Below are 14,348 nucleotides of genomic sequence, written 5' to 3' on the forward strand. Positions count from 1 at the left end.
ACTCAAAAGCGTTAAGAATGTTCCTTCTTTGAACAATGTCAAGTTGTTTTGCCAGTGGTTTCTGTTTTCTTTTCTGATGTATAAAGCCAAAAAACCCAAAGACTATCTTTGGAGTTTGACAATCCTGGACTTAAATCTCCATTGGATTGCTTATTAACTGAGTAATTTAGGAATCATTACATTCAATCAGAAGCCATATCAGGGTAGGCTGAAGGTACTAAACATGGCTGGGGATCATCAGGAACAAGGCAACAACAATCCATTCAATGATGGAGCAGCATTTGTGCAAGCGGTACCCATACTGAGGTCAGTAGGATAAGGCACTTTTTTGGTTGCTAGGCAACAAGGGACCCGCTGTTCTGCAGTCCATCGATATCAACATGAAGCATTAACCAAACCACACTCCTGGTTCCACTTATATGATGGCTGCATTGAAATGCTGGGCAACAGAGAGGATTATGTAATGCGGAAAAAGTGAGAGTTGGCGCTGTACAGCAAGGCTTCATTTCTGAGGCAGGAGTGACTCAATAGGGATCATCGGCTGGTTGTGGTTCCTGCTTAAATTGAAGATCTTAGAAGAAACATACTATGTGGTCCCATGCCAAGTCTGTCCCACAAGCTGAAGCAAAAATTTGGGAATTTTCAGCTAATGTGATCCACATCAACAAAGCAGGTCATTCTTGTTCAAAAGTATAGTTTTAAAGAATGAGTAACTGTTTGGCTCTGAAATCACCAGTTTATCAGGATATTCCTTGTAAGGGTCATTTGTAGCTTTAATTATCCCAATATCCAACTCAAGAATGCATTTCACTCTGACCTTATAGAGAAAGGCTTAGCCTCTGAAGTTTCCAAACAGATGTCAACACAGTTACACTTCAGAATATTCTAGATTATAAAGGTACTTGCCCTAGGGACTTCCCTGGTGGTCCAGTGGTAAAGAATCTGCCTTCCAATGCAGGGGATGCAGGTTCGATCCCTGGTTGGGGAACTAAGATCCCACATATCACAGGGCAATTAAGCCCTCGTGCCACAACTATTGAGCTTGTGCGCCTCAATGAGAGATCCAATGTGCTGCAAATTACAGAGCCCATGCGCCCTGGAGCCCGTGCGCCACAACTAGAGAGAGAAAACCTGCGTGACACAACTAGAGAGAAGCCCACATGCCACAACTAGGGAGAAACCCGAGCAGACTGTGTGCTGTAATGAAAGATCCTGCATGCCTCAACAAAGATCCCGTGTGCTGCAACTAAGACCCGACGCAGCCAAAAAAAATAAGGAAAACAAATAAATATCAAAAATAATAAAGGTTCTTGCCCTAGAATTTATGTGGTTTTTCTACCTAGGAAGGAAATAAGCATTGCACTAGGCTATCAAATAACCTATCCATTTATTCAGCAGTATGAATTGCCTCTACGCTAGGTTTAAGTGAGTTGATGATGTGAAAGTCAATAACCTAGTATTTTGATCTGATTTCCTTAAGAATGCTCTTATTTATTAATTCAGGAATAACAAACAATAGGTTATACTTAATTGGAAATAGAATCCTCAACTGGACAGTCAGTGTAGTTGAAGTATTATATGTTTGGGTACAAGACCCCCAAGGGTATAGCCTGAAATCAAATAGATACAACTGGCTACAGGAAACACCAAAAGAGGCTAATTAGATAGAAATATGGAACACTGAAAAGGAAAAAGGAGATATATGGAAATTTTTGAGATTTTGAATCAATTTTGTGACTCTAAGAAAGAAGCTATGGGGAAAGGTTGGGGGAAAATGCAACAGTATACAAGAAACTGAAGGAGTACCAGAGTAACCGCAGGTGAGCAGATTGGTCATAATTAGTCACTGCTCATTTGCAGCATCCATCATCACAGCTGTTTTGACACAAAGTAGCTGTTGGCCATATCTTTCTTCTACCCTTCTGGTTTCCACATGTGACTTTACTTAGAGAACTGGCCCCCACACCCAGGCCACAGAACTCTTCCGAGATAAATGGAGATGCTCATGGAGCCACTAAAGGACAGGATTTCATTTGCCTTTGCTGAAAGCTAATGAGAAGAGTAAAAAAAAGGCGCCTACAGGAATTATACTGGTGGGGCTCCTGGGCGGCTGCCTGGAACCCTGGCCAGGTAATAGCTCTGACAATTAAACTGTGGCCAGTGAGCCAACACCAGCATCTGCCAGGTCAGGCTCAAGCTCTTCTCTTAGCTCCACATGGGTTTGGTCCAGATCAGACACCCTAGAAGTGCCTCACGCTAATGCAAAACAGCTTGTTCTGAAAACTTAGGCTTGCTCATGTCAGAGATGTCTTTGCTGATGTCTGGAAGATTGCACAAGGAGAAAAACATGTCTAGTCAAAACGGGTGAAAGGACCTAAAAAGTCTATGAGTAATCAAAAGATCAGGTGCCCACACAAAGAAGTTTTCAAAGGACCTGGATGGATCCTCACATGACCAACTCACTGACCTTTAGGCTACTCTCAATCATGGATTCTCTTTCTAGAATAGATCAGAAGAGTTAAGAGAGAATCACATCAAATGACTCATGGAACCACCCTGCTTTTCACAAATATTTACTGAGAATTTCCTCTGCTTCAGACACAGGGCTAGGTATTATGTGCTGGGTATAAAGCAGTAAACAAAACAGATATGGCTCTTGCTTGTTCTAAAAACTTGAGATGGCCCTCAACTAAAACATTAGCAAATAGAACCAAGCAGAACATTTACAGCATAATATATCCTAAGAGAATAGGATATATTCAAGTAATGCAAGGATAGCTCAACAACAGTCAATCTATTAATATCATTAACCATACTAATAGATCAAAGGAGAAAAGTCATTTGATCATCATAGGTGCCAAAAATCCATTTGACAGACTTCAGTATCCAGTAAAAATGTTAATAGATAGTAGATATAACCTGCCACAAGAAAAGCCATTTATAGTCTGATGAATATAAAAGGATCAGACATATCCCATTTATAAAAATAATAAAAATATAAAATATTTGAAATAAATGTAGCAAAAAATGTATAAGATATATAAAGAAAACTTTAAAACACTACTCTCATAAAGAAAACTTGAATAAATAGAAACCATACCATTATCTTGGGTAGAAATATTTAATATTTTAGAGATATTAATTCCCCCTAAATTGATCAATTAAAAGTGATTTTTTTACAGTGATATTAATGACAATAGTAAGGCTCCTCTCTCTGTCTCTGTCTCTTTCTTGCTTGCTTGTGCTCTTTTTTTTTTTTTCTTCCAGAACTTGACTACCTGGTTTGAAAATACATATGGAAAAGTAAACAAAATCAGATAAAAATTAAATTTAAAAGGGTAAACTATGAAAATCTGAAAAATAGGAGATTCAGGGACTAGATTACCTTATATGGGGATTAAACATAAAAACAATAGCAATTAAACAGTTTTATTCTAGCATAGACAGATAAAACAATAAATATCAAGAGCCTAGAAATAAGCTTAAATATACATGTAGTCTCATATGTGCATATGATAAAGAAAGGTTTTTCAAACTAGAGAGGAAAACACAGATTATTCAAATAAATGGTTTTGAAAAAACTGACTAACCATATTAAGAAAATATTAAGGCTGTATTACTCCTTCCATTGGACAGCTCAAAGATTTAAATATATGTATTGAAAGAGTGGAACTGATAAAGTACTAGAAAAACAGAAAAAAATCCAAAATGGTGAAGTTTTTCCTAAGCAAGATACTGAACACAAAAGCCAGACAGGAAATAAATGATAAATTTAAATCCATTTAAAGAAAAAACAAAACAAAACAAAACTTTCACATGGCAGAAACAAGAACTGGGGAAAAAATGTTTCCAATACATATAATAAAAAGTAGCTATTTTTTTTTTCCGGACCAGGGCACGAACCCGTGTCCCCTGCATCGGCAGGCGGACTCTCAACCACTGCGCCACCAGGGAAGCCCAAAAATAGCTATTTTTAAATGTTAAAAGAGCTCATATAAATCAAGAAGATGAATCAATCATGCAAAGGAAAATGGGACTGGGGAAAGATGAACTTTCAGTTTATAAAAAAAGAAACATAAATGGCTTGTAAACATGAAAAGATATTCAACTTACTCAAAGATAAGACAAAAGAATAAGATACCATTTCTCACTTATCAGATTGGCAAAGATGATAATGTTTAATGATATACAATGTGGTCAAGAGTGTGGAGAAACAGGTTATCTTATACCCTGTTGGTAGAGCTAAAAATAGGTACTAACTCTTCAGAAAGCAGCTTGGAAATAGGTGTCAAATTTTAAATGCACAAATTCCTTGACCTAGCAAAGTAAAATCTGTCTATCTAATGCCTATATTTCACATCAACATTCCGACCTAAACAGAAACAACCTAAATAGGCATCAATAGGAGATAATAAATATAGCTATAGCTTTAGATGTATTAACACAGAAAGATGCCCGAGGTGTATTATTAAGTTTAAGAAGCAGAAATAAATCAGTATTGTTCTATTTATTAAAAATTACAATACCAAATTTATGCTTGTATATGCATTCACTATTGCTATAAAAACATAAGAAACTGTTAACTACAGTTATCACTGATTAAGGGGCTGGGGAATTGGGAGTTATGGAAAGTAGCATTTTACTTTTTTTGTTGTTTTTTTTTTTTTTTTTTTTTTTTTTTTTTTTTTTTTTTATTACAATACCAAATTTATGCTTGTATATGCATTCACTATTGCTATAAAAACATAAGAAACTGTTAACTACAGTTATCACTGATTAAGCGGCTGGGGAATTGGGAGTTATGGAAAGTAGCATTTTACTTTTTATTTTATATCTTTATATATTATTTGACCTTTTTCTTTGCCATGCATACTTATTGCTTTCTTATAAAAAAAACTCCTACTTTGCTGCACTGTGTTTTTAAACAAGGATTACACATGTAGTAGAATTGTTTTGGATAAAGGCTGAACTTGCTAAAAACGTTGAATGTGCCATCTAAACTCTCAGTTATCTGAATGAAACAAACTCCAATATTTGTGAAATATATTTAAGTGGCAAGCTGGTTTTTAAAGACTGAAGTAATCTCTCTTCAAAAGCATTCACTTCCAAAACTTACAACTGGATACATTCTGAAATACAGATTTTCCCGCATGATAAATGATACTTCTCCAAGCAATATGACTGACATACCTGTCTATATGTGTATGTTTTAATTTAAAAGTATACTTTTTTATAATTAAAAAACCCAGTAAAGATCTACAAATAATAAAGATGGTGTTGCTGTGATAAGCTGAAGCTGATAAAATTTCCATTATGGTATATTACCTGGAAGAGGTTAAGATGTTAAGAATTTATAGGAAACTGAAATAAAAACAAGCACCTGAATATGATGTATCACAGATGGAATTTAATTTAAAGAATAGTCCATATTTTTTTGTACACCATAGCCACTTTCATTACCATTCAAATGACAGCATTACCTAATTAGCATGTAATTACTCCGTAATCTTTGTTTAAAAATGGCTTGAAATTTTAGTATTTTTTCTGTACTTAAAATCCTAGCAAAGCAATTTAAAAATTCAAATGCAAAATAAGTATAGCACCAAAATGCAGTCACCACATTGCTCGATATCTCATGATTTAAGAGGATTTTTTAGTTTTTTTTCCGGCATGGAACCTCAATGGAGTCATTACGCCTATAAGACCTCCTAATAATGATCAGATGTTTCAACTTGGACTTAACGAATGAAGAGGGAGAACAGCCAGTCCTCTATTACGCTGTAAAGTCGGATGACAATTGGTAATCAAGAACAAAGATTAATAAGCGAACATCAGTTTTTATCTAAAGTATAAAATTAGGAAGTCAAGTATGAAATCTGTAGATGCTGGTCAAATGCTTTTTTAATTCACTGAATTTTTCCTGGGTTAGACAGAGTAATAACTTATTACTGTTTCTAGCAGTATTGGACTTTGCATTCTAATACAAATTGAAGTTAGAGATGAACAAAACTATGTCTGTGACAACTTGTTAAATCACTCTTAATGTCTTCAGTTAGAACAAGAAACAATAGCGTGTCGAGTTGAATTCATCAATAATCTGGGCCTAATGAGAGAGAATGTATTCAAACCTTCTGAAAGGGAATAAATTAACTGTTTAACTTTTGCCTGCTTTGTTTATCAGTGCTAGTCCAGAGAGGATGTTGGTTTGGGTGAGAAAGCAGCCCACCGTATAACTGAGTAGAAAGCATCCCAGACCAGGAAAGAAGGGCTCTGGGTCCCAATTCTGGCTCTGCCAGGAGTGAGCTGGGTTGATTTGGGGGAAACGACTGAATCTCTGGCTCACTCAATTTCTCATTTGAGAAAGGAAGGGATTGAATTAGGCTTCTAAGAGCCCTTTTAGCTCTTGGTCCATAAATAACACTTGTGACTTTTGCCTGGAAAACAACGGTAGAGACTCTGAAGAAATAGGTGGACACTGTGTTGTCACCTATGACTATATCAGTACATCTGGATCAGTGACTTCCCCTAAAACATGTAGGATGATTGACTCATACATGTGTGAGTACTATAAGCACTGTGCTAGGTGCTACAAAATATACTGGTGAATAAAAGACACCTCCCTACCCTTGTGGAGTGTATGTAGTAGTGTTATTAGATGGGGTGAGAGGGCAGTGGAGTGAGACACAAGCAATTAGAATAAATTAGATTGTTCACTGAATTATAGTTTCAAATACTTTGGTAAAGTCTTCTAAAAACCGGTATGCCAAGTATCCAAACTATGAGACTGATACAATTCATGTTAATGTGACATGGCAAATTCAGTCTGGTACACATGAATAGCTTTTCAAACTAATCCATGTATGTTACTAATATTGCCTTTTCTCTCTTAAGACAAACAAACCAATTTTTGTATTCAGGAGTCATCAGTGGTAATATTGTAATCTTATTTTCTAGTTATTATAGGTATATTATAAAATAAAACAAATAATTATCTTAATGTTAAGGACCTAGAATTTCAGCATAAAAGGAAATACATGCAAGTATAAAATCAACCAAAAAAACATATTATTTGAAAATATCAGTAGGAAATCATGATTTTTTTTTTCCACTTCATTTTTATGTCCTGGCTTTGCCTACTGAAAACACATAGAAACAATGATCATCCAGGAGCGATGAGCAATCCTAGCACCCAGACTGTGGTCTCTAAATGCTATGTCTCTCTAAAAGGAACCAGAGTTCTTAGAAAAGGCTGAGTGTAGGTCTGGAACAGGAAATGAATGAGATGAGCCTGGGAAATTGGCTTAAGCCTGGGCTAGTAAGCAAGGAAGCCATTAAAGACTAATAGGGAAAATGCCAAAAGACACAGAGCCCAACTATAAGGTGTTTCCACTGTACTAATATAGGGCAACTTGAATATCAAAAAGAATAATTATAACAGATTGAAACCCATCTAACAATAATATAAAAAAAAACAACAACACTGTTTCCAGGGCACACCTTATTGCTCTGAAAACTGATAAATAAAGGAAAAGAATCAAGAATTTCTCTTGCCTTTCTTACATTTCAGGGTAACCAAATGGTTGATGAGGTAAATTTCTTCATAGAAGAATGCCAGCTAATTAGGAATGATAGACAGAAATAATCACCATTTTGCAACCTTAATAAAATAATGGATGCAGGCAATGCTAAAATTATGTGAAATGTTGTTGGGCAAAGTTTATAAAGGAGGGATCAAGCTGAAAGCATATAAACCCACCCCTCAATCCCTAAAAGTGGGGCAAACAGACATTATATGCCTCAGAACATAATATAATAGAAAGTATACAGTGCCGCCTGTGAAACATTCTTGCCTAAAATATGAACTAGAATCTAATGACGCCTTTAAATCTAGCCACCAATTATAAGAAATACGGATGACAGAAGAACAAGTTAAATAATACCACAGTGAAGCAATCAGACAAATCCAAAATATGTAACAGGACATAGGATGGATGACTCAATTTCTCCAACAAATCAATGGTATAAAAAAGGGGGGGCTGTTATGAAAGAGATCTAGGAGACAAAAAAACCCCAAATGCATCTTGTGGTCATGTTTTAATGCTGATTTAGACCAAACTTTTACAGAGACATCTTTGAAACAGCTTGGCAAATTAGGTATTACATGTTTTTAAGGAATTTGTCAATTTTGTATGAGTGATAATAGCATAGTAACTATATAAAATATTCCTTAACATTTAAAAATGCATACTGAAGTATTTGCGTCATTATGGTTGACACCATGTCTAAAACTGGCCTTAAATGCTCTAGCCCCATTCCTCACCCAAATCCTATGAGGCTAGATGAAACAAGACTGGCATAAAGTTGATTATTGTTGAAGGCTGGTGGGTGGGTCTACGAAGATTGTAAACTCACTCTCGCTTTTTTGTGTATGCTGAACAATTTCCATAATAAAACATTTAAAAAGGACACACTTCCAGGGGCTTCCCTGGTGGCGCAGTGGTTGAGAGTCCGCCTGCCGATGCAGGGGACACGGGTTCGTGCCCCGGTCCGGGAGGATCCCACAGGCCGCGGAGCAGTTGGGCCCGTGAACCATGGCCACTGAGCCTGCGCGTCCGGAGCCTGTGCTCCGCAACGGGAGAGGCCACAACAGTGAGAGGCCCGCGGATCACGATGAGGAGTGGCCCCCAGCTCGCCGCAACTGGAGAAGGCCCTTGCACGGAAACAAGGACCCAACACAGCCAAGGGTAGATAAATAAATTAATTAATTAAAAAAAAAAGTACACACTCCCAGAGAAATATTTGCTATTGTACATATCTATATTCAGCCAGGCTTCACTTGCTCCTAGTAGTTTCTCACTTTTTCTTAGGGACTGGTCGCTGTCTTGTTAAATTTCCATTTTGTTGATTTCCCAGTTTTCTTTGAAGCCAGCACATGTCTAATTCCACTTGTCTCCTCTTGTTGTCTTCACAGGGCTCTTGAGATGGGATCTTGTAAATATAATGAGTTTCCTGTGCTCTTAGATAACATAAAACCCTGTGTCTATTTTCTCAATCATCTCAGGTTGCCCTGTATTTTTCTTCCTGAGAAACTTTTCAATTTGTGTTGGATTTGTGGTTGAATTTCCTGATATATACTTCTTTCTAGGAAAGAACTTCAGGAATTCGAGATACAGTTTAAATCTTTACATTTAGAACCTCAAACAAACAGATGATTAATATTTAACTCATTTCATACCAGTAAAAACAGAAGGAGAATGTGTTCTACATTATAGAAAGCTGCTTTCTGTTCACAGAACTTCTTCACTCCTCATAGGCATTGCTGACATAGAAAGATTGTTCACTATTTATTTTTTTTAGAATTCGGTATGCCATGCTGATCATATACAACGTAGCCTTCAAGTGCACATCTCAAAATAGGCCACACAACATTCACACACTAGATTGGTATCAGCTAAAACCGGGTCATGAATCATCATCTATTCACAGGCCTACTGCGAAGAAAGCTGTTGATGAGGGAATGTTAGCCCATATTTGCTAAGCACGTACTGTATACAAGGCTCTGTGTTAGTTACTCCACATACACCGTTTCATTAATGATAGTTAATAGTAATAAAAGCAGACGTTATCATTACAAAGATCATTTATTTGGCATCTGCTGTGTTCCACTTGATATATTTTCCATTTGAACAGATGAAAGCTCTGAGGTTACTGCAGCTATTCTTAAGTGAGGTTAAGTAACTTACTCAAGTTTACTCAGTTATTAAGTGGTGAACTCTGACTCCCAGACCTCTGTTGCCTCCACTAGTTTTTTCCATCAGTCATTTGCATATGACTTGCATGATCTTTGCCACCTCACAAACCTCTTGTACAATTATTTACATAGTATTTTAAACGTGACATATTTTTCCTTAAGTGTATTTACCCAAAAAGGAAATGAAACATCACTGCCATAAGTGGAAAACTAATATAATTTGCCATGAATAGAAGGTAACCATATAAATAAATACAATGAAATTTTGGCCTCCGCAGCTTGAGACTGGCTCTCACTCTGATGGAGCAGACTGATTCCCCTCCTCATCTCTCACTACCCCATGGAGCATACCACCTAAGTCATCTTGTGTACCGTTCGTGGTGTGGGTACCATATTCTAGGCAAAGCTTTGTTTAATGTCATCCAATGTGGCTTCAAATAGGTGAATCTATTATGGATCATGGGTCTCTTGCTATAAAATTGAAATCGAGTAAAACCTCACTTATACTTTGGCAAACACACTACTGACATTAGGCATGAAAGCTTGAAAGAAAAGCTTAGTTCAAACAACTAGATTAGAAAACAGATATAAATAGAAACTTAATGAATAAATGGGAAATTGTATTTCTTGGCAACAAATTTTGACCATATTCAGTTTTCCGGTGAGATAGAGTATTTTATATGTAGCTATGCAAAAAATATGTGTATGCATATTTGTGGGTGTGTATATGTATGTGTATACATATATCCATACATATATATATATATATACACACACACACACCTACACATGTATCTCAACATATGTATCATTCCATTTATACTGGGAATGCTTATGCTGTGCATGTGCCTCCTGAGGATTATGTATGCCCAAACTAAAATGGTCCTGTAAGTGATGCTTGTGTATAGGCTACAGTCCTGATTTATGCACAAGAAGCCAATTCATAAGCAACTGTAAGCAGCATGTCAATCATAGCTATTATCTGGCTGAACATCGCACATTCATTAACTAGTCTGAAGATCCCTCCTGACAGCTTTGGGTTGGCATGTGTGTGGACAGAGGGGTTAAGAATGTCAAATCCATTTAATAAGCAATGGAAAGCTCATTCTTTACCTTTTTTTTTTTTTTTTTTTTTTAGTTCAAAGGTTAAGACCTAAGAACTTTGGTCTAAGATCACAAAGCTCTGTAGGCTGGAGTTGGATGTCTTTGGATATTAAAAAAGTTCAAAAACCTCTCTTTTGTGAGAAAAATTTCCTACTGGAAGGCAAAACAATTTGGTAGAAATAAAAGTGACTTTGGAGTCAGACAGATCTAAAGTGGAAATCCCCACTTTCTACCTACAAGCTATAAGACTGTATCTATGCCTTAATTTCCTCATTCACCAAGTGAGGATAGTAGCTCCTTCAGAGGATTTTCATAAGGTTAAACAAGAAAATATTTGTAAATTATTAAGCCCAGTACTTGGCCCATTCTATCATCCATTTATTTATTCATCAAACACTGAGTATCGTTATATGCCAGACCCTGTGCTACGTGGAGACACAGCAGCAAATGAGGCAGCCACGGTGCTCCAGCAGATAAGCCAGATTAAGAAGATGATGAATGTGCTATTAAAGCAATTGGGAAATAAATTAAATGAGATAGACAGTAAGTGGTGGGCATTGTAGTTAGCAAAATTCTCTCTGAGGAAATTTAATCTGATTAAGCATTTAATCTGAGACCTGACGGTTGAGATTGAGCCAGCCATGGGAGAAAACTGGTGGTATTCGAGGGGGAGGGAGGGGTGGTGGGAAAACAGGAGGCCATTACTGTAGTCTGGGTGGAGATAATGGTGACTTGGGTGAGGGCAGTAGCAGTAAAGATGGATCTGAATCTTGTAATTAATATTCATTCTCTTCTCCTAAAATTTCTTCAAAAAGAAAATTATATCACTGAATAATTTCCATGAGTAGAAATTCAAAGGAAGAAAGTAAAAATGCTTCTTACATATAATGCAGGTTCTTAAGATCTCCAAGCCTAATGGCCTTCCTTTCTATGAATAATTTTTCTTCTAGACCAGACCTTGAGATTAGATATGTGACTATGACAAATAAGTCTGCTTTAGATTTGATTATTATTTTCATTTAGTATTGCCTGTTCAGGAAATACTACCAATTTATTCTCGGTAATAAAACTTTTCAGAGATAATATATATATAAAAAGAATGAATGTTCTCTTTTTCCTTTATGGATACTCACTCAGGTGACTCACTGGCAAAGAAATTTAATCACAGAAATTAATTGTCGTGTTGTGGTCCCTCTGCCACCGGTAAGGGCGATTCTTGAGTGGCTTGTTGGGACAGCCACAAAAACCCTAAGTGAAAGGCATGAGATAGGACATGTTCCACAGAGAAAAACAACTCTCAGTTCACATTCTTCCTTTCAGTGCTAATACTGGCTTGATTTGGAGAACAGGCAATGGAGACCCAACACTCGGTCTCTTTCCCCAGACAACTGGCTCAGGGAAGTGTTCTCTCTGTAGAAACTCTGTTGGGTATCCATGTACTTGAAAGCACAGACAACCTACACACCTTCTACTTTTGCAGTTCCTAACTGGAGACCCCCTCCTTCCCTAGCTGCCTTTCTCTTGCATTGGAGTATGGATTTCCAACACCGTGCTAGCCTCGACTTGTCTTGGATGGTTATTTAATTTAAGGAAACCACTTATCAGTGATGAGTGAGCAACCTCTTTAAACTTGCAGGTATGATCAGGTAAGGATTTCCTGCTACTTAACAATCCTAATTGCCTTGGAATGGATTCAGAAGCAACACTGGAGGATAATCACTGAAATGGTCTGAAACAGCTCACCCCTTTCCCTAACTACCTTCCCCCCTCCTTTGGTAATTTTTATGTGGCTGTACATATAACTGCATTTGTGCACAACGTAGCATTGCCTTGTTCATTTCTACAGCTGATGGGTGCTTCAAGACATGTACACATAAAGCAGTCAGCTATTTGTTAATGCCCTCCCATGGCTAAAATTAATTGGAGGTGTTCCTATTTTTTTAAAAAAAGATTCAACCTCTGATGCATATATCAGAGAAAACATCATCAGTATAGTGAGGTGGGAACAGCATGGGCTTTGGAATCAGGCTGAACCAGGTTGGGTCAGGGTTCCAGTACACAGTAACTGTGTGATCTCAGGAGTAAAAATGGGGATATATTAATAGCACATACCTCATAGAAATCTTATGAGGTTTCGATATCATAGGTAGTGAAGCAGCTCAAAGTCTGGCACATAAAAGGCATTCAATAATCATTTTTGTTACCACTACAAATTGCCACTATTCTTTTGGATTGAATAAAGAGTATAGAAGAATTGCCTCTGGCTGAATATGAGTTTCCCATAAAGATCTAGTAATGACTTTGGTAGAATATCTTCCCTTTTGTATAATTTCTGCCTTGGACCTGCTTCAATACACTGCTAAGTGTTCCTTTATCTCATTGTGGGGGCAGAGAGTGTGCCTCAGTCTTTGTGCATCCTCAGTGTCCTGCAAAGTGTCTGGTGCATGGTAGGCACTCAATACATATGTGTTGAAAAAAAGAATCAAACTCAAATAACTGATTTTCTATAATCTTCTGAGCCTCAGATGCTGAAAGGGTTGAAAAATCAGACTTGTTTTAAAATGGAACTAAAAAAAAAAGTTCACAAACTTTTACAGCTGTTCAATACAGTATTATTGGAAAAATCCTAAGTGTTAAAAATATTTTTAAAAATTTTGTAGATTTCAGGCAGCTGGATTTAAAAACAATTCCAAATAATCTCCATTTTCTTTAAGCTAATCCATTCTTGATCTGACTTAAAAAAACTTCAGAGACATAATTTTGTAAACAAAAGACTTGGCTAATTTTTCATAGTGAGATGCCCATAAATATAAAAACCAGAATTTAAAAGAATCTACTTAAAATACATTTTTAAACTATACTGAATAATACTGTATTGTACATTTGAAAGTTGCTACGAGAATAGATCTTAAAACGTTTTGATCACAAGAAAAAAACATTTTGTAACTATGAATGGTGATGGATGTTAACTAGACTTACTGGGGTGATCATTTCACAATACATACAAATATGGAATCATTATGTTGTACACCTGAAACTAACATGTTATATGTCAATTATGTCTTTAAAAATGTATTTTCAGTAAACATTTAACAGAGAAGCAACTAATTAACTTACTAAAGAGTAGTAGAGTGATATTACTTCAAGACGTTCACATTTTCTTAGACTTGAATGACAAAACTGTCCAAAAGGAAAGGCTGTGTTCTCTGTCAACAGATGCTTCTTTAGAGGTTTTTAGGTAAAACTTTTAGGAGGGTGTTTTGAGTCAGTGATGGTGGCTGGGATTGGGGGTAAAAACATGACAAGTGAAGACAAATGCAAGGTCTACTCTGGGGGTGGGGGTGGGGTCTTTGTAATATCACCCAAATCAAGAAACAACCACACAGCTCTACCCACCACCAATCCCTCCCATCAGGAAACTTCCACAAGCCTCTTAGACAGCCTCATCCACCAGAGGGCAGACAGCAGAAGCAAGAAGAACTACAATCCTGCA

The sequence above is a fragment of the Physeter macrocephalus genome, chromosome 8 (genome assembly GCF_002837175.3).
Source record: "Physeter macrocephalus isolate SW-GA chromosome 8, ASM283717v5, whole genome shotgun sequence".
Taxonomy (NCBI): Eukaryota; Metazoa; Chordata; class Mammalia; order Artiodactyla; family Physeteridae; genus Physeter; species Physeter macrocephalus.